At 40.6% G+C, this 25,412-nt stretch overlaps 1 long non-coding RNA gene and 1 pseudogene across 2 annotated transcripts in view; both read left to right on the top strand.

Moving 5' to 3' along the window:
• Positions 1-25,412, top strand: part of LOC118145810 (uncharacterized) — a 165,278-nt gene that overhangs the window by 137,065 nt on the left and 2,801 nt on the right. The window lies entirely within an intron of this gene.
• Positions 18,029-19,403, top strand: LOC100403200 (aldo-keto reductase family 1 member B1 pseudogene; annotated as a pseudogene). Its single transcript, XR_616889.5, has one exon. The product of XR_616889.5 is annotated as an aldo-keto reductase family 1 member B1 pseudogene (transcript).

Genomic DNA, 25,412 nt, shown 5'->3' on the forward strand with positions numbered 1-25,412 from the left:
TCTATATAAAAAATGTTAAAATATTTGAGCCTCTCCAATACCTCTTCTACCTTCCTCTTTCTAAATTTAAACATTCATAGTTCCTTTGGCCATTCCACTGTGAAATACCATTTAGATCCTTCACAATTCTCTTTGTCAGTCTCTGAACCTACTCTGATCTGAAAAATGAGGCCAAATACTGAGCAGCATTTATGCTTTTTGCCTCCTGACTGAGGCAGGGTTCAGTGGAGCTTGCCTTGCTTTCATTGTGCACACCCTGTGAGCTTCAATCTGTGCTGATCACAGAGTCATAGAGTGACTCGAGTCAAACAGTTAGATCCTGGGTCTCCTGCTAGACAGCTGTATTAACTGGTACATAATCCCTCTGACTCTCAAGTTTTACATTTGTGAAATGGAAATAATTGTCCCTATAATACAACTTTGTTGTTTGATTTAAAGGAATGATGATACCTATAAAGTATCCATAGGTGTTTGGTCATACATCAGGGCTAAGAAACTGAATTTCATTAAGTAAAAATGAAGTATTGGTATACGATTATTTAATTTTTTATGAAAAGTAAATTTTATTTCAACACGTCAGAGGATTTTCACCCCAAATCCAACATAAGACAGGAAGTACAGTATCTGGTGCCTTCTTAGTTCTGGACTATACCATTTAGATATATAATATGCCAACTGATTGTTGCCCTTCCCTTCTGCTCCACCAGATCACCTAAGGTCCTCTCTAGAGGTCTTTATTTTGGCATTCATTCATGCTTGTCCACCTGGGTCAAGGACTCTAACTACTCAAATATTCTTTCAATATTTCAAGGCATGGGTCATTTTTTATGATGAATTGAGGGTATAGGACCAGGAGCCCCACCCAACCTGACTATCAGACTGCTTCTTCTGATTTCCTTTTTACCTTCTCACCTATACAATCTTAACAGTGGCCTTGGCTTCTATAGATCATCAATACTGCTCCTGAAGACTCAGGGAAGCCTGCCTGATCTGGGTGTGCAGAGAATGACCATTCTGTGGTGCATTTCTTGCTGAGGCCATAGTTTCCATTGGGGTCAAGAGCTAAAATTGGTGAGATTCGTTTTTATTTTTAATTTCTTGCTAAACAAATGCAAATTTAAATTATTTTAGCAAAATTTATGCATCTTTCATTACTTTTCAGAGCCAGAGTTATTGATGTTAAATTCCACGGACATTTATAAAGTACTGTTTTCTATTCAGTGTTATAAGTAACTGGGGACTGCATACTTGACAGTGTCAACCACTGAATGCTCCCCATACATGCAGCAAGGATGAACATGAATATCTTTGTAGGGTTTGGCGGGGGAGGGAATAAGAAAGGTTCTCTTTTTTTTTTTTTAATTTTTTATTGGATTGTAGGTTTTGGGGTACATGAGCAGAGCATGCAAGACAGTTGCGTAGGTACACACATGGCAGTGTGCTTTGCTTTTCTTCTCCCCTTCACCCACATTTGGCATTTCTCCCCAGGCTATCCCTCCCCACCTCCCCCTCCCACTGGCCCTCCCCTTTTCCCCCCAATAGACCCCAGTGTTTAGTACTCCCCTTTCTGTGTCCATGTGTTCTCATTTTTCATCACCCACCTATGAGTGAGAATATGCGGTGTTTCATTTTCTGTTCTTGTGTCAGTTTGCTGAGGATGCTGTTCTCCAGATTCATCCATGTCCCTACAAACGACACAAACTCATCATTTCTGATTGCTGCATAATATTCCATGGTGTATATGTGCCACATTTTTCCAATCCAGTCTATTATCAATGGGCATTTGGGTTGATTCCAGGTCTTTGCTATTGTAAACAGTGCTGCAATGAACATTCGTGTACATGTGTCCTTATAGTAGAACGATTTATAGTCTTTTGGATATATACCCAGTAATGGGATTGCTGGGTCAAATGGAATTTCTATTTCTAAGGCCTTGAGGAATCGCCACACTGTCTTCCACAATGGTTGAACTAATTTACACTCCCACCAACAGTGTAAAAGTCTTCCTTTTTCTCCACATCCTCTCCAGCATCTGTTGTCTCCAGATTTTTTAATGATCGCCATTCTAACTGGCGTGAGATGGTATCTCAATGTGGTTTTGATTTGCATCTCTCTGATGACCAGTGACGATGAGCATTTTTTCATATGATTGTTGGCCTCATATATGTCTTCTTTCGTAAAGTATCTGTTCATATCCTTTGCCCACTTTTGAATGGGCTTGTTTGTTTTTTTCCTGTAAATCTGTTTGAGTTCTTTGTAAATTCTGGATATCAGCCCTTTGTCAGATGGGTAGACTGCGAAAATTTTTTCCCATTCTGTTGGTTGCCGATCCACTCTAGTGACTGTTTCTTTTGCCGTGCAGAAGCTGTGGAGTTTCATTAGGTCCCATTTGTCTATTTTGGCTTTTGTTGCCAATGCTTTTGGTGTTTTGTTCATGAAGTCCTTGCCTACTCCTATGTCCTGGATAGTTTTGCCTAGATTTCCTTCTAGGGTTTTTATGGTGCCAGGTCTTATGTTTAAGTCTTTAATCCATCTGGAGTTAATTTTAGTGTAAGGTGTCAGGAAGGGGTCCAGTTTCTGCTTTCTGCACATGGCTAGCCAGTTTTCCCAACACCATTTGTTAAACATGGAATCCTTGCCCCATTGCTTGTTTTTGTCAGGTTTATCAAAGATTGTATAGTTGTATGTATGTTGTGTTGCCTCCGGTGCCTCTGTTTTGTTCCATTGGTCTATATCTCTGTTTTGAGACAAGTACCATGCTGTTTTGATTACTGTAGCCTTGTAGTATAGTTTGAAATCCGGTAGTGTGATGCCCCCCGCTGTGTTCTTTTTGCTTAGAATTGACTTGGCTATGCGGGCTCTCTTTTGGTTCCATATGAAGTTCATGGTGGTTTTTTCCAGTTCTGTGAAGAAAGTCAATGGTAGCTTGATGGGGATAGCGTTGATTCTGTAAATTACTTTGGGCAGTATAGCCATTTTCATGATATTAATTCTTACTAACCATGAACATGGAATGTTTCTCCATCTGTTTGTGTCCTCTCTGATTTCGTTGAGCAGTGGTTTGTAGTTTTCCTTGAAGAGGTCCCTTACGTTCCTTGTGAGTTGTATTCCAAGGTATTTTATTCTTTTTGTAGCAATTGCGAATGGCAGTTCGCTCTTGATTTGGCTTTCTCTAAGTCTGTTATTGGTGTAGACGAATGCTTGTGATTTTTGCACATTGATTTTATATCCTGAGACTTTGCTGAAGTTGCTTATCAGTTTCAGGAGTTTTTGGGCTGAGGCAATGGGGTCTTCTAGGTATACTATCATGTCGTCTGCAAATAGAGACAATTTGGCTTCCACCTTTCCTATTTGAATACCCTTTATTTCTTTTTCTTGCCTGATTGCTCTGGCTAGAACTTCCAGTACTATATTGAATAGGAGTGGTGAGAGAGGGCATCCTTGTCTAGTGCCAGATTTCAAAGGGAATGCTTCCAGTTTTTGCCCATTCAGTATGATATTGGCTGTTGGTTTGTCATAAATAGCTTTTATTACTTTGAGATATGTTCCATCGATACCGAGTTTATTGAGGGTTTTTAGCATAAAGGGCTGATGAATTTTGTCAAATGCCTTCTCTGCGTCAATTGAGATAATCATGTGGTTTTTGTTTTTGGTTCTGTTTATGTGGTGAATTACATTTATAGACTTGCGTATGTTGAACCAGCCTTGCATCCCCGGGATGAATCCTAGTTGATCATGATGAATAAGTTTTTTGATTTGCTGTTGCAATCGGCTTGCCAATATTTTATTGAAGATTTTTGCATCTATGTTCATCATGGATATTGGCCTGAAGTTTTCTTTTCTCGTTGGGTCTCTGCCTGGTTTTGGTATCAGGATGATGTTGGTCTCATAAAATGATTTGGGAAGGATTCCCTCTTTTTGGATTGTTTGAAATAGTTTTAGAAGGAATGGTACCAGCTCCTCCTTGTGTGTCTGGTAGAATTCGGCTGTGAACCCGTCTGGACCTGGGCTTTTCTTGTGAGGTAGGCTCTTAATTGCTGCCTCGACTTCAGACCTTGTTATTGGTCTATTCATAGTTTCAGCTTCCTCCTGGGTTAGGCTTGGGAGGACACAGGAGTCCAGGAATGTATCCATTTCTTCCAGGTTTACTAGTTTATGCGCATAGAGTTGTTTGTAATATTCTCTGATGATGGTTTGAATTTCTGTGGAATCTGTGGTGCTTTCCCCTTTATCATTTTTTATTGCATCTATTTGGTTGTTCTCTCTTTTCTTTTTAATCAATCTGGCTAGTGGTCTGTCTATTTTGTTGATCTTTTCAAAAAACCAGCTCTTGGATTTATTGATTTTTTGAAGGGTTTTTTGTGTCTCAATCTCCTTCAGCTCAGCTCTGATCTTAGTAATTTCTTGTCTTCTGCTGGGTTTTGAGTTTTTTTGATCTTGCTCCTCTAGCTCTTTCAATTTTGACGATAGGGTGTCAATTTTGGATCTCTCCATTCTCCTCATATGGGCACTTATTGCTATATACTTTCCTCTAGAGACTGCTTTAAATGTGTCCCAGAGGTTCTGGCACGTTGTGTCTTCGTTCTCATTGGTTTCGAAGAAGTTCTTTATTTCTGCCTTCATTTCGTTGTTTACCCAGTCAACATTCAAGAGCCAGTTGTTCAGTTTCCATGAAGCTGTGCGGTTCTGGGTCGATTTCTGAATTCTGAGTTCTAACTTGATTGCACTATGGTCTGAGAGGCTGTTTGTTATGATTTCAGTTGTTTTGCATTTGTTGAGCAGTGCTTTACTTCCAATGATGTGGTCAATTTTAGAGTAGGTGTGATGTGGTGCTGAGAAGAATGTGTATTCTGTGGATTTGGGGTGGAGAGTTCTGTAAATGTCCACCAGGTTTGCTTGCTCCAGGTCTGAGTTCAAGCCCTGGATATCCTTGTTGATTTTCTGTCTGGTTGATCTGTCTAGTATTGACAGTTTAGTGTTAAAGTCTCCCACTATTATTATGTGGGAGTCTAAGTCCTTCTGTAAGTCATTAAGAACTTGCCTTATGTATCTGGGTGCTCCTGTGTTGGGTCCATATATGTTTAGGATCGTTAGCTCTTCTTGTTGTATCGATCCTTTTACCATTATGTAATGGCCTTCTTTGTCTCTTTTGATCTTTGTTGCTTTAAAGTCTATTTTATCAGAGATGAGAATTGCAACTCCTGCTTTTTTTTGCTTTCCATTTGCTTGGTAAATCTTCCTCCATCCCTTTATTTTGAGCCTTTGTGTATCCTTGCATGTGAGATGGGTTTCCTGGATACAGCACACTGATGGGTTTTGGATTTTTATCCAATTTGCCAGTCTGTGTCTTTTGATTGGTGCATTTAGTCCATTTACATTTAGGGTTAATATTGTTATGTGTGAATTTGATACTGCCATTTTGATGCTAAGTGGCTGTTTTGCCTGTTAGTTGTTGTAGATTCTTCATTATGTTGAAGCTCTTTAGCTTTCAGTGTGATTTTGGAATGGCTGGTACTGATTGATCCTTTCTATGTGTAGTGCCTCTTTTAGGAGCTCTTGTAAAGCAGGCCTGGTGGTGACAAAATCTCTGAGTACTTGCTTGTTCGCAAAGGATTTTATTCTTCCTTCACTTCTGAAGCTCAGTTTGGCTGGATATGATATTCTGGGTTGAAAGTTCTTTTCTTTAAGGATGTTGAATATTGGCCCCCACTCTCTTCTGGCTTGTAGTGTTTCTGCCGAGAGATCTGCTGTGAGTCTGATGCGCTTCCCTTTGTGGGTGACCCGACCTTTCTCCCTGGCTGCCCTTAGTATTCTCTCCTTTATTTCAACCCTATTGAATCTGACGATTATGTGCCTTGCGTTGCTCTTCTTGCGGAATATCTTTGTGGTGTTCTCTGTATTTCCTGCAATTGAGTGTTGGCTTGTCTTGCTAGGTGGGGGAAATTTTCCTGGATGATGTCCTGAAGAGTATTTTCTAGCTTGGATTCATTCTCTTCATCCCCTTCTGGTACACCTATCAAACGTAGGTTAGGTCTTTTCACATAGTCTCACACTTCTTGGAGACTTTGTTCATTCCTTTTTGTGCTTTTTTCTCTGATCTTGGTTTCTCGTTTAATTTCATTGAGTTGGTCTTCAACTTCAGATATTCTTTCTTCTGCTTGGTCAATTCGGCTATTGAAACTTGTGTTTGCTTCACGAAGTTCTCGTATTGTGTTTTTCAGCTCCTTTAATTCATTCATATTCCTCTCTAAGGTATCCATTCTTGTTATCATTTCCTCGAATCTTTTTTCAAATCTTTTTTCAAGGTTCTTAGTTTCTTTGCATTGATTTAATACATGATCTTTTAGCTCACAAAAGTTTCTCATTATCCATCTTCTGAAGTCTAATTCCGTCATTTCGTCGCAGTCATTCTCCGTCCAGCTTTGCTCCCTTGCTGGTGAGGAGTTTTGGTCCTTTCTAGGAGGCGAGGTGTTCTGGTTTCAGGTGTTTTCCTCCTTTTTGCGCTGGTTTCTTCTCATCTTTGTGGATTTGTCCGCCGGTCGTCTGCGTAGTTTCTGACTTTTCGTTTGGGTCTCTGATTGGACACCCATAATGTTGACGATGAAGTATTTCTGTTGCTTGGTTTTCCTTCTACCAGTCTAGCCCCTTCGCTGTACGACTGCTGAGGTCTGCTCCAGACCCTGCTTGTCTGGGCTGCACCTCTAGTAGCTGTGGCACGGCGAGGGATGCTACCAGTTTCTTTTTCTGCTCTCTTTGTCCCAGGATGATGCCTGCCTAATGTCAGTCTTTTGGATATAGAGGGGTCAGGGAGCTTCTTGAGGAGACAGTTTGTACTCTATAGGGGTTTAATTGCTGAGCTGTGCACTCTGTTGTTCATTCAGGGCTGTTAGGCTGCTATGTTTTATTCTGCTGCAACTGAGCTCATTAAAAAACCCTTTTTTTTTTTTTTTTCTCAAATGCTCTGTGTTGAGGGGTTTGGGCTTTATTTTTGGATGTCCGATCAGGTGTCCTGCCCAGCTAGAAGGCAAACTAGCCACTGTTTGGCTGCCGAGGCTCCGCCCTGCTGTTGTGTGATTCGCGCTGTTCCTGCCGGCTCTGCTGTGGTCTCCCGCCACGCCCTGCAGCGGAGTCTCTTTGTTGTAGCGTGTTGCCTCAGCAACAACAGGCTGCTTCAGCAGTGGACGTGTATCTCAGTAGGGACGGGTTGCCTCGGCAATGTCTGGCTGCATCAGCAGTGGGCGTGTATCTCAGTTGGGGCGGGTTGCCTTAGCAATGGCTGGCTGCGTCAGCAGTGGGCGTGTATCTCAGTTGGGGCGGGTTGCCTCGGCAATGGCTGGCTGCGTCAGCAGTGGGCGTGTATCTCAGTTGGGGCGGGTTGCCTCGGTAGTAGTGGACGCCCCTCCCCCACAGAGCGTCTCAGACCGTCTGCTCGGGATAGTTTGAAATCGCGGTTTTGTTGGTCCCACTGGGTATCCCAATCCCTGTAATCCCCTGAGCTGGCCTAGTGTCCAAGTCTCGTTCAGTCTCAAGTCCAGCCCTTTCAAGTCTCAGGTTGCCGGTTCAACAGGGCACCCGGACAAGCACGCCCTGTGGGGATTGCTGGGTAGGGCCGACCGCCGCCGCCCCGGCTGCCGGCTTCGCCAGGCAGACCTACTGCCTGGCGTCCCGTGTCTTTTTTATACTTGGGAGTTTCCCCGTTCTGTGGGCAACAAAGATCAGTCTGGAAATGCCGCTCTGACTCACCGTTTGCGGATTCAATGAGAAGAGCTCCAATCCTGGGTTGTTCTCACAGCGCCATCTTGAGTCCTCCCCCGAAAGGAAGGTTCTAACAGAACATAGGAAATCTCCTAGGGCTGCTATTGCTTGTTCCTTTGAGAGAAAGTCCCTTGGGTTTGTTAAAGAAATGACTTGTGGAGCCAGATGACTCATTAAACTGGTTGGACCCTTCCAAAGGAGCATCTATTTGCCATGGTGTCCTTTGGAATTATTTCCTTCTTGTTTCATGAAAGTGAAGGAAAGTGTTCTCGGTTTCCCAGAATAATAACTAACATTCAGAACGATTTGCATATTTCCTTAATTGGGATTAGTATGACAATGTCAAAGTAGTTTCTAATTAAAATAACATTTAAATCAAATGGAAAAGAAACATTGGAGTTGAGGAATAGTAAAGAAGAAAATTATTGCTTCGTCTTAGGGACCATTTAACTCAGGAAAAAACAAGATGATTCTTTCTGGAATTCTGCATACATGGGATTGTCCCTTTTGAACAATTTAGGACAGTCTTCTGGGGTATCTAAAAGCCTACCTCCCACTGAGGCGGCAAGCAATAAGACAATAAGTCAAGTATATTAGATACTTGACTCAACTCACACTCCAAATACCTCACCTTCTTTCATATTCCTCAAGGGCTGGCACTAGGATCCATCGTTCCTGCTGTTCTTTTGACAAGCTCCGGTGAGCAAAGGCATCTCACAGAAATTTATTTTGTTATGCACAACCACCGCTGTCCACCCCGAGTTCTGCTCAAAGCCAAACTCCTTTGCTTATTGCACCATACATTTACCTCGGCCCCTTCTAGGGCTGTCTGACTCCTGGTGAAAATATGTTCTTCATTTTAAAACCACCAAAATATTTTTCTGCCGTATTCGACCTCCTCACTTCATTAGTCCTATTCAAAAGTATTTAAATTATCAAGAAGCAGTAAGATTGCAACACCAGAATACAGGAATCCCTCATTTTATTGTACTTCATTGCATGGCCCGCCACAGATATCACATTTATTACAAATTGAAGGTTATAGTAGCCTTGTGTCAAACACAGCTATCACCACCATTTTTACAAAAACGTGATCACTTTGCGTTTCTCTATGATATCTTGGCAATTCTCACAATATTTCAAACTTTTTCATTATTGTTCTATCTGTTGTTGTAATCCTTGATCAGTGATCTTTGATGTTACTATTGTTCAAGGGTACCACAAACCATGGCCATATAAGATGGCAAACTTAACTGATAAATGTTGTGTGGGTTCTGACTGCTCCACTGATCAGCCATTTCCATGTCTCTTTTCCTCTCCTCAGGGCTATCTATTCCCTGAGACACAATGATATTGAAATTAGTAAGCCTGAAATGGCATCTAATTGTTCAAGTGAAAGGAAGATTACACCTTTCTCACTTTAAATCAAAAGCTAGAAATAATTAAACTTAGTGAGGAAGGAACAATAAAAGCTGAGATAGTCCAAAAGCTAGGCCTCTTGTACCAGTTAGCCAATTTGTACGTCTAAAGGAAAAGTTCTTGGAAGAAAATTTAAAGTGCAGTTTACACCTGCATGCTAAGAAAGCAGAATAGCCTTACTGCTGATATGGAGAAACTTTTAGTGGTCTGAATAGAAGATCAAACCAGCCACAACATTCCCTTAAGCCAAAGCCTAATGAGCAAGGCCCTAACTCTCTTCAATTCTGTGAAGGCTAAAAGAGATGAGGAAGCTGCAGAAGAAAAGTTTGAAGCTAGCAGAGGTTGGTTCATGAGGTTGGACTTCATAATGTAAAAATGCAATGTGGAAGCCAGACACAGTGGCATAGTCCTGGCTACTTGGGAGGTTGAGGTGAAAAAAGCACTTGAGCCTAGGATTTAAAGATCAGCATGGGTAACATAGTGAGACACTGTCTATTAAAAAGCCAAGATATAAGTTAAGTGTAATGTAAAACAGCCAAGTGCTGATGAGTAGAAGCTGCAGAAATTTATCCAGAAGATCTCATTAAGATTATTGGTGAAGGTGGCTACACCAAACAACAGGTGTTAATGGAGATAAAGCAGATTTATATTGGAAGATGTCATTTAGCACTTTGATACCTAGAGAGAAGTCAGTGCCTGCCTTCAAAGACCATGCTGACTCTCTTGTTAGGGGCTAATGCAGCCCGTGAGTTTAAGTTGAAGCCAATGCACATTTACCAGTTTGGAAATCCTATGGCCCTGAATAATTATTCGAAATCTACTTTTCTTTTCCTGTGCTCTATAAGTAGAACACAAAGCCTGAATGACAGCACATCTGTTTACAGCATGGTTTATGGAATATTTTAAGATCACTGTTGAAATCTACTGCTCAGAAAAAAATCCTTTTAAAATATTACTATTTATGGACAATGTACCTAGTAACCCAAGAGCTCAGAAGGGGATTAAAGAGGAGATTAATGTTATTTTCATGCCTACTAGCACAACATTCATTCTGCAGACCATGAATCAAGGGCTAATTTTGACTTTCAAGTCTTATTTCAAAAATACATTTTTGTAAGGCTACAGCTGCCATAGGAAGTGATTCCTCTGATGAATCTAGGCAAAGTAAATTGAAAACCTTATGGAAAGGATTCACAATTCCAGATGCCATTAAAAACATGTGTTATTCAGGGATGAGGTCAAAATACCAACATTAACAGGAATTTGGAAAAAGTTGATTCCAACCCTCATGAATGACTTTGAGGGATTCAAGACTTGAGTGGAAGAGGTAACTGAAGGTGTGGTGGAAATAGCAAGAGAACTAGAATTAGAAGTGGAATTTGGTTTCATTTGAAATGCTTATTCTGCATATCAAGCATGTGAATGAGTGAATAAGCAATTATTTTCTTTAAAAGTTAACTAAAATAAACTTGTTTTTCTGGTAATAGTTGTGTTTTACACATTCCTTCTGAAACATTCATTTATTTGAATTTTTCTTTTAAGTTTACCTTTTAAGATCATGGGTACTTGTGCTGAAAAAATATTGCTTCTCGAGCATCAAAAGACAACATACAAAAATAAAGACCTTCATTGCCCTCCTCCCCCTTTTTAAAACTACTGCTGTTCTTCACAGCTGTTTGTAATAAATACTTGGTTAATTTAAAATTAAAAAAGAGTGAATCTTCAAGATGTGACTGAATTGCTGAAATCACATGAGAAATCTGAGAGTAATTTTAAGTGTGTAGACTCTAATAATAAAAACTGGGCTTGTACTCGCATGTTTTTGTTTTTCTTATTAAATATTTTAGTAATTCTAGTTTTATTATAATTCTAAACACATGTGATTCCCTGGAAGCTTGATTGAGATAGTTTATCTTCATTTAGATAGTTTGAAAAACACTAGGTGTGATCTTTGAAACAAAGAAACCTGGGTTTGGATGAGGACTTGCTCCTTTTGGATGAGCAAAGGAAGTGGTTTCTTGAGATAGAATCCACTCCTGGTGAAGATGCCGTGAACATTGTTGACAGGACAACAAAAGATTTAGAATATTACTGATAAAGCAGTGGCAGGGCTTAAGAGGATTCATTCCAATTTTGAAAGTTCTATTGTGGGTAAGACACTATCAAATAGCATCACATGCTACAAAGAAATCTTTCATGAAAGGAGGAACTGATCGATGTGGCAAACTTTCTTATTTTTAAAGTGTCACAGCCACCCCAGCCTTCACCAACAACCACCTTGATCAGTCAGCAGCCATAGGCAAGACCCTCCAACAGAAAAAAAAATCACAAAGGGCTCACACTTAAAATAATGTAGTATAGTGCAAACACAACTTTTATATGCACTGGAAAGCCCCCAAATTCATGTGACTTGTTTTATTGTGATATTCACTTTATTGCTACTGTCTGGAGCAAAACCCATTTATTTCTGAGGTATGCCTGTAAGAAGGAGTAGGTTCCTAATCCCCAGAGCTGTGTTATGTCAGTGTATCTGCAGCCTATTCAGTTCTCCTTCAGTGATTGCTAAATTCAATCATTGGTCTTTTTGGACATTGGCAGTGGTCAGTGCTCCATAAGGCATGTTAAGAGAAAGTTCATCATTCTTTTAGTCATTGATTTTAGTCAATCCTTCAACCAATCTAAGTTGAGTCCTCCCTCTCCAAAACTGAAACAAAATAAACTTCAACCTACATGGGATTTATCACATAGTATGATCAGTAGTACAATGAAGGCATGTAGGAACTGCTTTGGAAATATAAAGAAAAGGACAACTAATTTTGCATGTAAAGGGTTAGTCAGAAAAGGAACCATAAATAAATGATACTAACAACAGGTATACTCCCAAGAATCATGATGGAATATTTGTGCACACATTTAGACAAAGAAAACTATTGGAATGGAAACTTGGCTTGCATTGGAGACCAGAAGCAATGACTCCAGGGCATTAATATCATCGCTGTACACAAAATAATCTCCTTAGCTAAGGATGTCAGATAGTGGGGAGAAAATTTTGCAAATAGAAACAAAGCACAATACCCTGTTACTCAAAATGTAGTACAATATTTTGGAATAGCTTCAAAAGGAATGGTATCAGCTTTTCTTTGTACATCTGGTAGAATCTGGCTATGCATCTATCTTTTCCTGGGCTTTTTTTGGTTGGTAAGCTATTTATTACTTCCTCAATTTCAGAACTCTTTATTGATAGGTTCAGGGATTCTATTTCTTCCTGGATCAGTCTTGGGTGGGTGTATGTGTTCAAGAATTTATCCATTTCTTCTAGATTTTCTAGTTTATATGCATAGAAGTGTTTGTAATATTCTCTAATGGCTGTTTGTATTTCTGTGGGGTCAGTGAAATATCCCCTTTATAATTTCTGATTGTATTTATTTGAATCTTCTCTCTTTTCTTCTTTATTAATCTAGCTAGTAGTCTATTTATTTTAGATAATTTTTTGAAAAAAATAAAACAGCTCCTGGATTAGTTGATCTTTTTAATTTTTTTTTTTTTTTTTTTTTTTGGTACCTCAACCTCCTTCAGTTCAGCTCTGATTTTATTTTTTGTCTTCTGCTAGCTTTCAGGTTGAATTTCTCTTGGTTCTCTAGTTGTTTTAGTTGTGATATTAGGTTGTTAACTTGAGATATTTCTAGCTTTTTGATGCGGGCAGTTAATGCTATGAATATCCCTCTTGACACTGTGTTAGCTGTGTCCAAGAGATTCTGTTATGTTTTATCTTTGTTCTCATTACTTTCAAAGAACTTCTTGATTTCTGCCTTAATTTCATTATTTGCCCAAAAGTCATTCAGGAGCAGGTTATTCAATTTCCATGTACTTGCATAGTTTTGAGTGATTTTTCTTAGTCTTGAAATCTATTTTTCTTGGGCTGTGGTTCAAGAGAGTAGTTGTTATCATTTCAGTGGTTTTGCATTTACTAAGTAGTGTTTTATATCAGATTGTGTGATTAGTTTTAGAGTATGTACCATGTGATAATGAGAAGAATGTATATTATGTTATTTTGGGGGTGGAGGGTTCTATAGATGTTTCTCAGGACCATTTGATCCAGTGCTGAGTTCAGGTCCTTATTATCTTTGTTAATTTTCTTCCTTGATGATTTGTTTAATACTGTCAGTGAGGTGGTAAAGACTCGCTATTATTGTATGGAATCCAAGTCTGTTTGAAAGTTTCTAAGAACTTCCTTTGTGAATTTGACCAATCCTGTGTTGGGTGCATATATATTTAAAATAGTTAAATCTTCTTTTTAAATTGAACCTTTACCATTATGTAATGCCCTTCTTTGTCTCTTCTGATCCTTGATGGTTTAAAGTTTATTTTGTCTGAAATTAGGATTGTAACCCCTGCTTTTTTCTGTTTTTTATTTCCTTGGTAGATTTTTCTCTATCCCTTTGTTTTGAGTCTACGGGTGTCATGTGAGATTGATCTCTTGAAGATAGCATACCAAGGGATCGTGGTTTTTTATCCTTTTTGCCACTCTGTGCCTTTTAACTGGGGAATTTAGCCAATTTACATTTAAAGTTAATACTGTTATGTGTGAATTTGATCCTGCCACCAGTATGTTAGCTGTTATTATGCAAACTTGTTTGTGTGGTTGCTTTATAGTGTCACTGGTCTTTGTACTTAAGTGTGTTTTTGTAGTGGCTGGTAACAGTCCATTCCATATTTAGCACTTCCTTCAGGAGCTCTTGTAAGGCAGGTTTAAGGGTAATTAGTTCCCTCAGCATTTGCTTGTCTGAAAAGGATCTTATTTCTCCTTCACTTTTGAAGCTTACTTTGGCCAGATATTAAATCCTGGGTTGGAATTTTTTTCTTTAAGAATGTGGAATATAGGCCCCCAGTTTCTTCCATCTTGTGGGGTTTCTGCTGAGAGTTCTGCTGTTAGTCTGATGGGCTTCCTTTTGTTGATGATCTGACCTTTCACTCTAGCTGCATTTAACATTTTTTCTTTCAACTGTGGAAAATCTAATGATTATGTGTCCTGGGGATGATCTTTCTGTTAAGTATCTTACTGGGGTTCTCTGCATTTCCTGGATTGCAACATTGGCCTCTCTAGATACGTTGGGGAAGTTGTCATGGACAACATCCTAAAATATGTTTTCCAAGTTGCTTAAACCCTCCCCATCTCTTTCAGGGACATCACTGAGTCACAGATTTGGTCTCTTTATGTAATCCCATATTTCTCAGAGGTTTTATTCATTTCTTTTCATTCTTCTTTCTCTATTCTTGTCTGACCATCTTATTTCAGAAAGCCAGTCTTCAAGATCTGAGTTATTTCGTCTATTTGTTCTATTTCTGCTATTAATACTGTTATTACATCATAAAGATTCTTATATTGTGTTTTTTAGCTCTATCGGGTTGGTTATATTCTTTTCTATACTGGCTATTTTGTCCACCAGCTCCTGCTTCATTTTATTGTGAGTCTTAGCTTGCTTGGATTGAGTTTCAATGTACTCCTGCATCTCAATGATCTTCATTCCTATCCATATTCTGTATTCTATCTCTGTCATTTCAGCTATCTCAGCCCAGTTCATATCCCTTGCTGTAAAGGAGGCTTGGTCATTTGGAGGAAAGAAGGCACTCTGGCTTTCTGAGTTGTCGGAGTTTTTGTATTGGATTTTTTCTCATCTTTGTGGGATAATGTTTCTTCAATCCTTGAAATTGCTGACCTTCAGATGGGTTTTTTTCTTTTATTCTATTTGATGACCTTGAGGGTTTGATTGTGTTATAAGGTGGATTCAGCCAAGTGGCTTTGTTTCTGGAAGATTTTAGGTGGGTATGGATCAGCTCCTAAATCTTTGACTGCATGCTTTAACTCCAGGGGACGTGTATTGGGCCCTGGCTTTGTTCTCTGGCTCCTTAATCTTAGGAATCCACTTCACTAGTGAGGGGAGGGTGCAAGGTGCTCCCAGACCACTGGTCACTACACTCCAATGGGTGGAATTAGTCAAATTGTTTCTTAGTGCATTGACATCAGGATCCTTTCTCATTTGCATATGCCAGCAACAGCAGCATGGCAGAGTGCATGCCTATTGGTTATGACAGTGTGCTAGGGGGTTGCTGGGGTCTCTGCCTTTGTGGGGGCATTCATCACAGTGGCAGAAGCAATGCAGCTCTGGGGAATGGGAGTCCATGCTGATGACTGCTGGTAGTGGTGTTGACACAGGTGTGGGACACTAGCAGGTCTATGTGTGCTTTCTGTGTGCCACAGGCAGGGGTAGTCACTCAGGGAGGGAAAGGTCTGCTGTTCTCTCTGCCTAGTTTCAGTTCCAAAGCAGTGTTAATGAAAGGGCAAGGTACTAGTGGGGGCAGGCCTTGCTGGCTGTGGCTGCCAAGGTTCCAAGTGCAATGGTAGTCATTTGGGAAACACACTGGCAGGGCAAGGAAGGGAAACCCCACCTATACACACACACACCAGCAAAGCAATATGAGAAATTGCTGTCGCCCAGGGGAAGCTACAATGTGGGGAGGGAGTGGGTAGGCTGGTGAGTGGCTGTGGGGGCTGCCCAGCTGAAGCTTGCTACTGATCAGGCATGGTCCACCAGTGCAGGAGTTATGATGTGGGCGCCCAGCACACCCAAGCCCTCTGAGTTCCACATCAGCTGGCTACCCTTACCACTTCTATGAGCACCTCTCCTTGCCAACTCAAGTGTCCATATTGGTCATGAGGTCTCCTGCTGCCCATATTCCAGAGGCCTGTGGCAAGAGTGGGTTTCTCCTTGCCAGTTCAACTCAACCATTCCCCCAGAGGTATTGGGGCCAGAAACAAGTCCCAGTGCATGGTAAACCTATTTAGGTTTGCCAGCTTTCTCCACCTTCAGACCAACTTCGGTCTGCATGAGGGAGGTATTCTGGAGCATGCTGTGGCAATGGCTTTAGTTGCACAGGGTGCAACTAGGGTCCATTCTCAGTGAGTGAACTAGGATCCACTCTTAAAGCCTTCTGCAAAAGTATATTAGGTTAGTGAAAAAGTAATTGCATTTTGTCATTAAAAGTAATGGCAAAAACTGTGATTATTTTTGCACCAACCTAATATCTTTAAAGTGTATGCAACATGAACATGAAAACTTTCCAGAGAAACAGAAGCTTAAAAAATTAATCACCAGTAGACCAACATTCCAATAAGTGAAAAGATATCCTTCAGGAAGCAGGCAACAAACAAATAACATAAAAAGGAAATATTAACCTACACAGAGAAAGAATAGAATTGGAGATAATAAATTAGTAAATATATAACATTTTAAAATTCTAGGTTCATTAACTTCCCTTTCCTTTGTCTGTTTTGTTATTCTTCTATGCATTTTAATGAAAAATATATTTTAGACACTATTTATATTTATTGTGTTGTGCTGTCAATATCCAGTTATATTTACTCATATGTTCATTTTCTTTATCATTTCCTGCATTTTTATGATTTTACATGGCATAAATTTCCATCTGTCTAAAATACTTTCCTGTGAATTTCTTTTAGTTCTACATGCTTTGTTTGATTTGTTCCAAATAATTTTATTTTCTTTGGAGCAATTGTAAATTCAATACATTTTAAATTTTAATTCTTAAATGTTCATTGTTTGTTATTATACAGAAATATAGTTAATTGTTGTGTGTTTATTTTGTATCCTCACTTTTGGTGAACTCATCTCTTCATCAATAGATTCTTTTAAATTTATTGAGAGTTTCTACATAGATAATTATTTTATCTGAAAATAAGAATAGTTTTATTTTTATTTTCCAATTTAATCTTTCCAATTTGCATTGGAATAGCATTTCATTAATATATGCAGTTTTCTTCAGTCTTTCCTTCTTTATTTTTGCTTTTGGTGAATAATTGTTCTTTCTCAAACTTCTTGAGATAGGAACTTTGATTACTGATTTCAGTCCTTTCCTTTTTAGTAATGTATCATTTAGTGCTGTCAATTTTCTTCTCAGTGCTGCTTTATCTGGATCTCACAAATATTCTGTTTTTATTGGGAGGAGAGTTGTATTCATGCCAATTAGACTTTGTTGATTGATGATGTTTATGAGTTCTTCTGTGTCCTTGATGACTATGCCTACTAGTCTTATCAGTTGCTGAGTTTGAGTGTTGAAGTCATCCTAACTCCAACCTTTTGCTCCAGCCCATGCCATTGTGCATAAGCCTGCAGCTAATCTCTGTAGCGACAAATGTGCTTGTAGCCATCCCCAGGAACAACACCTACCATAGATTCCACCAGCACTTGTCACCAATCATCAATTCTATGGACCCTAGCTGTTTGAGTTAATGAGACACCATATACCTGCAGACCAAGACCATGACGTGCTTCTGCACTTGGCACCCTATGCAACTAGAGCCATTGCCACAGCATGCTCTGGAATACCTCACTCACATATTTAAAAGTATTTCCTTACCAAAAGCAATCAATAAAACCTGAAAGACAAGACTGTCTCTTAAATGTGCTGAAACCTATACAAGGCCATAAGGATCATGAAAAATCTTGGAAACATGACATTATCAAAGGAATACAATAAACTTCCAGTAATCAGACTCAAAGAAATGGAGAGCCACAAACTACCTAAAAAGAAATTCAAAATAATTGCTCCAAAGTAACTCAGTGAGACATAAAATAATACAGATAAATAATGTAACCAAGCCAGGAAAATGACACAAAAAACAATTAGAAGTTTATTAAACAGATAGAAAACAATTTTACAAAACAGAAATGTTAGAGCTAAAGAATATAATGGCAAAGAACACAAAAGCAATAGAGAGCTTCAATAGCAGACTTCAGCACAAGTAATAATCAGCCAACTTAAAAAATAGTTTACTTGACGGTTCTGGGTGGGGGTCTGGGGAGCGCAGCAGCAATGGCGGGCCACCTCATGCTCTACAACGGCGCCAAGATGCCCATCCTCGGTCTGGGCACCTGTAAGTCCCCTCCAGGCTAAGTGACCGAGGCTGTGAAGGTGGCCATCGACGTTGGGTACCGCCACATAGACTGTGCCCATGTGTACCACAATGAGAATGAGGTGGGGGTAGCCATTCAGGAGAAGCTCAAGGAGCAGGTGGTGAAGCGTGAGGAGCTGTTCATCATCAGCAAGCTGTGGTGCACATACCATGAGAAGGGCCTGGTGAAAGGAGCCTGCCTGAAGACGCTCAGCGACCTGAAGCTGGACTACCTGGACCTCTACCTTATTCACTGTCCAACTGGCTTTAAGCCTGGGAAGGAATTTTTCCCATTGGATGAGTCAGGCAACGTGATTCCCAGTGACACCAACATTCTGGACACGTGGGCGGCCATGGAAGAACTGGTGGATGAAGGGCTGGTGAAAGCTATTGGCATCTCCAACTTCAACCATCTCCAGGTGGAGAGGATCTTAAACAAACCTGGCTTAAAGTATAAGCCTGCAGTTAACCAGATTGAGTGCCACCCATACCTCACTCAGGAGAAGTTAATCCAGTACTGCCAGTCCAAAGGCATCGTGGTGACCACCTACAGCCCCCTAGGCTCTCCCGACAGGCCCTGGGCCAAGCCCGAGGACCCTTCCCTCCTGGAGGATCCCAGGATCAAGGCAATCACAGACAAGCACAATAAAACCACAGCTCAGGTGCTGATCCAGTTCCCCATGCAGAGGAACTTGGTGGTGATCCCCAAGTCTGTGACACCAGAACGCATTGCTGAGAACTTTAAGGTCTTTGACTTTGAACTGAGCAGCGAGGATATGACCACCTTACTCGGCTACAACAGGAACTGGAGGGTCTGTGCCTTGGTGAGCGCTGTCTCCCACAAGGATTACCCCTTCCATGAAGAGTTTTGAAGCTGTGGATGCCTGCTCATCCCTGAGTGACCTATACCTGTGTTTCCTGCCTCATTTTTTTCCTTGAAAATGTAGTATAGCCTGTGTCATTCAGCAGTGGGACAGCAGCTTATAGAGTGGCCAGCGAGAGCGTGTCTGGCTTGATGTTGGATCTCACGAGGCCTGCCCATAGAGTAGAAGTCTCTTCCAGTTTGCTTTGCCCTTCTCTTTGCCCCACTGGGGAAAGTACAACCTGAATACCCTTTCTGACCAAAGAGAAGCAAAATCTGCCAAGTCAAAATGGTGCCACTAACAGCTGAGTTTTGACTGCTTGGAACTGTAATCCTTTCAGCAAGACTTCTATTTGCCTCAAATAAAAAGTGCTTTTGTGAGTTCAAAAAAAAAAATAGTTTACTTGAAATCCAGTCAGATAAGAAAAAAAAATGAAGAAAACCTATGGGATTTATGGGGCACTATCAAGAAAACTCACATTGACATTATGGTAGTCTAATTAAAAGAAGGTAAGAGTAGAGGGCAGAAAGCTTGTCAAAAGAAGTAATGGCTGGAAACTTCCTAAATCTGAGGAGAGATATGGACATCTAGATACATGAAGCTCAAAAGTCCCCAGATATATTCAACTTCAAGAAAAATTCATTAAGACATATTATAATCAAAGCATCAAAAATCAAATACACAGAAAGAATGTTGAAAATAGAACAAGAAAGGGGGCTTTTCGTGTATAAGAAAAACTCCATTAGTCTCTAAACAGATTTATTCACAGAAATCTTGTTAGACAAGAGACAGTGGGTTATTACATTCAAAGTAATAAAAGAAAAAGTACTGCAACCAAGAATATTTACCTAGCAAAGCTGTCCTTCAAAAATAAGAGTGAGATAGAGACTCTCTTATATAAACAAAAGTTTAGGAAGTTAATCGCCTAAATCGTTTTAAAGAATCGTCCTAAAGAATTCTCTTTAGGACATTTGGTGAGACAACTAGACTTGCCTCATCAAACATCCTAAAGAGTATTCTTCAAGTTAAAATGAAAGGACACTATTTAGAGGGGGCAGGGCCAAGATGACCAACTAGAAGCAGGGGAGATCAGAGGCTCCCATCAAAAAGAACCATAATAGTATGGGAGTCCTGCACCAGCAACTAAGATAATCCAGGTTCTGTCATCAGAACTGACTAGGTGGTTGGCATCCCATGGAGTAGAAGGAAGGGCAGTGTGGTGCGGCAGCCCACCTGAGAGCCACATGGGGCAGGGGAGACCCAACCCCTCAGCCAACGAAGATCATGAATGAGCGTGCTACCCAACCTCAGAAAACGTGCTTTTTCCATGGAACTGTGCAACCCATGAATTGGAAGATCTCACTCGTGATCCCATACCACTGGGGCCTAGGGTCCCAACCATGGAGCCATGTGGATTTTCAATAGCGACTAAGCTAGAATCTGCTTAACCCTGGTGAACTCCAGCGGGGAGGGGCGACCAGCACCACAGCTGTGGTTGCTTGCTGTCTAAGCTATTTGAGCTCCTTTTGGGAGGGGTAGCAGCCAACATTGGGACTGATAGCTGCCTAATATACAGCAGCCATCTCTACAGCCCCAGGCTGTGCTTTTCCACAGCTGGAGCTGCAGAGGCTGGATAGCTTTGTGTCAGGCGGTATCCCCCACAGCCCAACATACTGGCTGTGACAGACAGTGCACAGAGTGCCTCTTCAGGCCTGACTCTGACCCATCCCTCCTTATGGATGGGGCCTCCCTGCAGGAACTCAAACAACTCTAGCCAGGGTCTCCGGGACAGAATTCTGATCTTCCTGGGCCTGAGCCCCTAGGAAGAGGGAGTGCAGTCTCCACAGACTAGCAGATTTAGTCTTTTCTCCTGCTAGTTCTGAGGAATCCAGGCAGCCCACATGAGTGGGTTTCCCCCAAGAAAAGCACATCCCCTCCACCAAGGTACAGTCAAAGTGCTTTGTTAAATGTGTCCTGCTCTCTGTACCACCCAACTGGGTGAGACCCTCCAACAGGGGTTGTTAGACACCCTATACAGGAGCATTCCTGCTGGCATCAGGTCGGTGCCCCTCAAGGTCAGAGATCTAAGAGGAAGAAGCAAACACCCATCTTTGCTGTTCTCCAGCCTTCTCAAGTGACATCTCCAGATGCAGGAGTGAACCAGATGAATAGAGCCTGAAGTGAACCCCCTGAAAACTGCAGCATCCTTATAGAAGGGGAGCCTGACCATTGCAAGAAAAACAAACAAACAGAAAACAACAACGAGGGCATCAACAACAACAACAAAACATCCCCACAAAAACTCCATCCAAGGGCCCACAGACTAGACAAATTCAAGAAGGTGAGAATGGGCTGGGCACGGTGGCTCAAGCCTGTAATCCCAGCACTTTGAGAGGCCGAGGCGGGTGGATCACAAGGTCAAGAGCTCGAGACCATCTTGGTCAACATGGTGAAACCCCATCTCTACTAAAAATACAAAAAATTAGCTGGGCATGGTGGCACGTGCCTGTAATCCCAGCTACTCGGGAGGCTGAGGCAGGAGAATTGCCTGAACCCAGGAGGCGGAGGTTGTGGTGAGCCAAGATCACGCTATTGCACTCCAGCCTGGGTTACAAGAGCGAAACTCCGTCTCAAAAAAAAAAAAAAAAGAAGGTGAGAACGAATCAACAAAACAATGCTGAAAACCCAAAAGGCCAAAGTACCTCTTCTCCTCCAAATGATTAAAATGCTTCTCCAGCAAGGGTGAAGAACTGGACGGAGGATGAGATAGATGAATTGACAGAAGTAGGCTTTATAAGGTGGGAATAGCAAACTCTGCAGAGCTGACAGAGCATGTTCTAACCCAATGCCAAGAAGCTAAGAACCTTGATAAGAGGTTACGGGAGCTGCTAACTGGAATAACCAGTTTAAAGTGGAACATAAATGATGTGACAGAGCTGAAAAACACAGGATGAGAACTTTGTGAATCATACACAAACGTCAATAGCTGAATGGACTAAGCAGAAAAAAGAATATCAGAGTTTAAGACCATCTTACTGAAATAAGGCATGCAGAAAAGATTAGAGAAAAAAGAATGAAAAGGAACAAACAAAACCTCCAAGAAATATGGGACTATATGAAAAGACTGAACATACAATTGATTGGAGTACCTGAAAAAGACAGGGCAAATGGAACACAGTTGGAAAATATACTTCACAATATTATCCAGGAGAATTTCTCCAACCTAGCAAGTCAGGCCAACATTCAAATTCAGGAAATATGGAGAATACCACTAAGATACTCTGTGAGAAAATCAACCCCAAGACACATAATCATGAGATTATCCAAGTTCAAAATGAAGAAAAATGTTAAGCACAATTAGAGAGAAAGGCCAGGTCAGACTAACAGCAGACCTCTCATCAGAAACCCTACAAGCCAGAAGAGAGTGAGGGCCAATATTCAACGTTCTTAAAGAAAAGAAATTTCAATACAGAATTTCTTATCCAGCCAAACTAATCTTTTTTTTACATTTATATATATATTTTTTTCATTGCCCTTTAAGTTCTGGGGTACATGTGAAGAACATGCAGGATTGTTGCATAGGTACATACATGGCAATGTGGTTTGCTGCCTCAATCCCTATTGCCTATATCTGGCATTTCTCCACATATTATCCCTCCCCAACTCCCTGCCCCCCACTGTCCCTCCCCTAGTCCCCGCCAATAGACTCCAGTGTGTGATGCTCCCCTCCCTATGTCCATGTGTTCTCATTGTTCAACACCCACCTATGAGTGAGAACATGCAGTGTTTAATTCTCTATTCTTGTGTCAGTTTGCTGAGAATGATGGTTTCCAGGTTCATCCATGTCCCTACAAAGGACATGAACTCATTGTTTTTTATGGCTGCATAGTATTCCATGGTGTATATGTGTCACATTTTCCCTATCCAGTCTATCATCCCTGGGCATTTGGGTTGATTCCATGTCTTTGCTATTGTAAACAGTGCCACAATGAACATATGTGTGCATGTGTCTTTATAATAGAAAAATTTATAATCCTTTGGATATATACCCAGTAATGGGATTGCTGGGTCAAATGAAATTTCTATTTCTAGGTCCTTGAGGAATTGCCACATTGTCTTCCACAATGGTTGAACTAATTTACACTCCCACCAACAGTGTAAAAGTGTTCCTATTTCTCCACATCCTCTCCAGCATCTGCTATCTCCAGATTTTTTAATGATTGCCATTCTAACTGGCATGAGATGATATCTCAGTGTGGTTTTGATTTGCATTTCACTAATGACCAGGAATGATGAGCATTTTTTCATATGTTAGTTGGCTGCATATGTTTAAGTCTGCTGCAGTGGAACTCATAACTGCCTTTTTTTTCCCAGATGCTCTGTCCCAGGAAGGTGGGGCTTTATTTATAAGTTCCTGATGTGCTGCTGCCTTTTTTCAGAGATTCCCTGTCCAGCAAGGAGGTAACCTAGTCACAGCCTGCCAGCAGAGGCATTGCTGAGCTGCCGTGGGCTCTGCCCATCTGCTGTGTGAACTTTCTTGTGGTTTTGTTTATCGTGGTATAGTTAGAACTGCCGCAGTAATGGGGGTCTGCCTCAGTAATGGTGGAATGTCTCTGTAATGGCATACTGCCTTTGTAATGGCAGATTCCCTTGGTAATGGCGGACTGCCTCAGTAATTGTGGGCTGCCTCAGTAATGACGGACTGCCTCGGTAATGGTAGACACCCTTCCCCCACAGAGCTGGACCATCTATGGTCCAGCTGTGCTTACTGTGAAACTCTCAATCCAAAGCATTTCAGATTGCTGGTCTTTGTGAGGGTGGGACCCACTGAGGCAAACCACCTGGCTCCCTGTTTCAGCCCCCTCTTTTTCTGTTGAATGGGTGACTCTGTCTCCCAGGTGTTCCAGGGGCCAATTGAAACAGCACCCAGATTAGTGTGAGTTTTTGTGTGGAGATCCACTGCACCAGCTGCAATAGCTGTGCTGGAGACTCATGGCACTTTTCCTCCTGGGAATCTCCTGGTTTGTGGGCAGTAAAAATTTGTTTGGAAATGTGGTGATCACTCAGCCTCTGCATTCTCACTGAGAACTGCACTCCAGAGCTGTTCCTATTTGGTCATCTTGGATCGTCTCTACCAAACTAATCTTTATAAGCAAATGAGAAATAAAATCCGTTCCAGACAAGCAAATGCTGAGGAATTTTGTCACCACCAGACTTGCCTTTTAAGAGCTCCTGAGGAAGTACTAAATATGGAAAGGAAAAACCAATATCAGCCACTGCAAAAACACTCCAAAACATAAAGACCAATGACACTGTGAAGAAACTGCATCAACTAGTGTGCAAAATAACAAGATAGCATCATAATGACAGTTTCAAATTCACACATAATAATATTAACCTTAAATGTAAATGGGCTAAACACCCCAACTTAAAAACACAGATTGGCATATTGGATAAACAGTCAAACACACACCATTGTGCTGTATTATGGAACCTCATAAAAGTCCAGATAGTTCAAGCAATATTAAGCAAAGAAGACAAAGCTAGAAACATCACTTTTACTGATTTCAAATTATATCACAAAGCTAAAGTAATCAAAACAGTATGGTACTGGCACAAAAACAGACACACAGATCAATGGAACAAAATAGAAAGACAAGAAATACATCAACATATATACAGCAATTAATTTTCCACAAGGGCACCAAAAATACACAATGGAGAAAGGATAGTCTCTTTAATAAATGGGTTTGGAAAAACTCCATATTCACATACAAAAGAATGAAACTGGATGCTTACTTACACCATACACAAAAATCAACTCAAAATGGATTAAAGATCTAAACAAAAGACCTGAAACTATAAAACTCCTAGAGAAAAGCATAGGGAAAATCTCCTTGATGTTGGCCTTCTCAATGAGTTTTGGATATGATGCCAAAAGCACAGGCAACAAAAGCAAAAATAAGAAAGTAAAATTACCTCAAACTAAAAATCTTCTGCATAGCAATGGATACAAAATAAAAAGACAGAATTGGCAGGAAACTATTTGCAAAACACGTATATTATAAGGCATTAAGATTTAAAATACATAAGGAATTCACACAACTTAATGGCAAAAAAAGGCACACATAACTGGGTTTAAAAATAGGCAAAAGTCTGAATAGATATTTTTAAAAAGAAAACAGACAAATGGCCAATATGTATTTGAAACATGTAGTTGAAAAGATACTCAATACTAATCCTCAGCAAAATGCAAATCAAAACACAAGATTTCTTTTTACACCTGAAAGTATGGCTACCACCAAAAAGTCACGTAGTAACAAGTGTTGGTTAGGGTGTGAAGAAAAGGGAACCATTGTACACTGTTGCTGGAAGATAGATTAATACAGCCATAATGAATACAA

Source organism: Callithrix jacchus, chromosome 10, assembly GCF_049354715.1.
Source record: "Callithrix jacchus isolate 240 chromosome 10, calJac240_pri, whole genome shotgun sequence".
Classification (NCBI taxonomy): domain Eukaryota; kingdom Metazoa; phylum Chordata; class Mammalia; order Primates; family Cebidae; genus Callithrix; species Callithrix jacchus.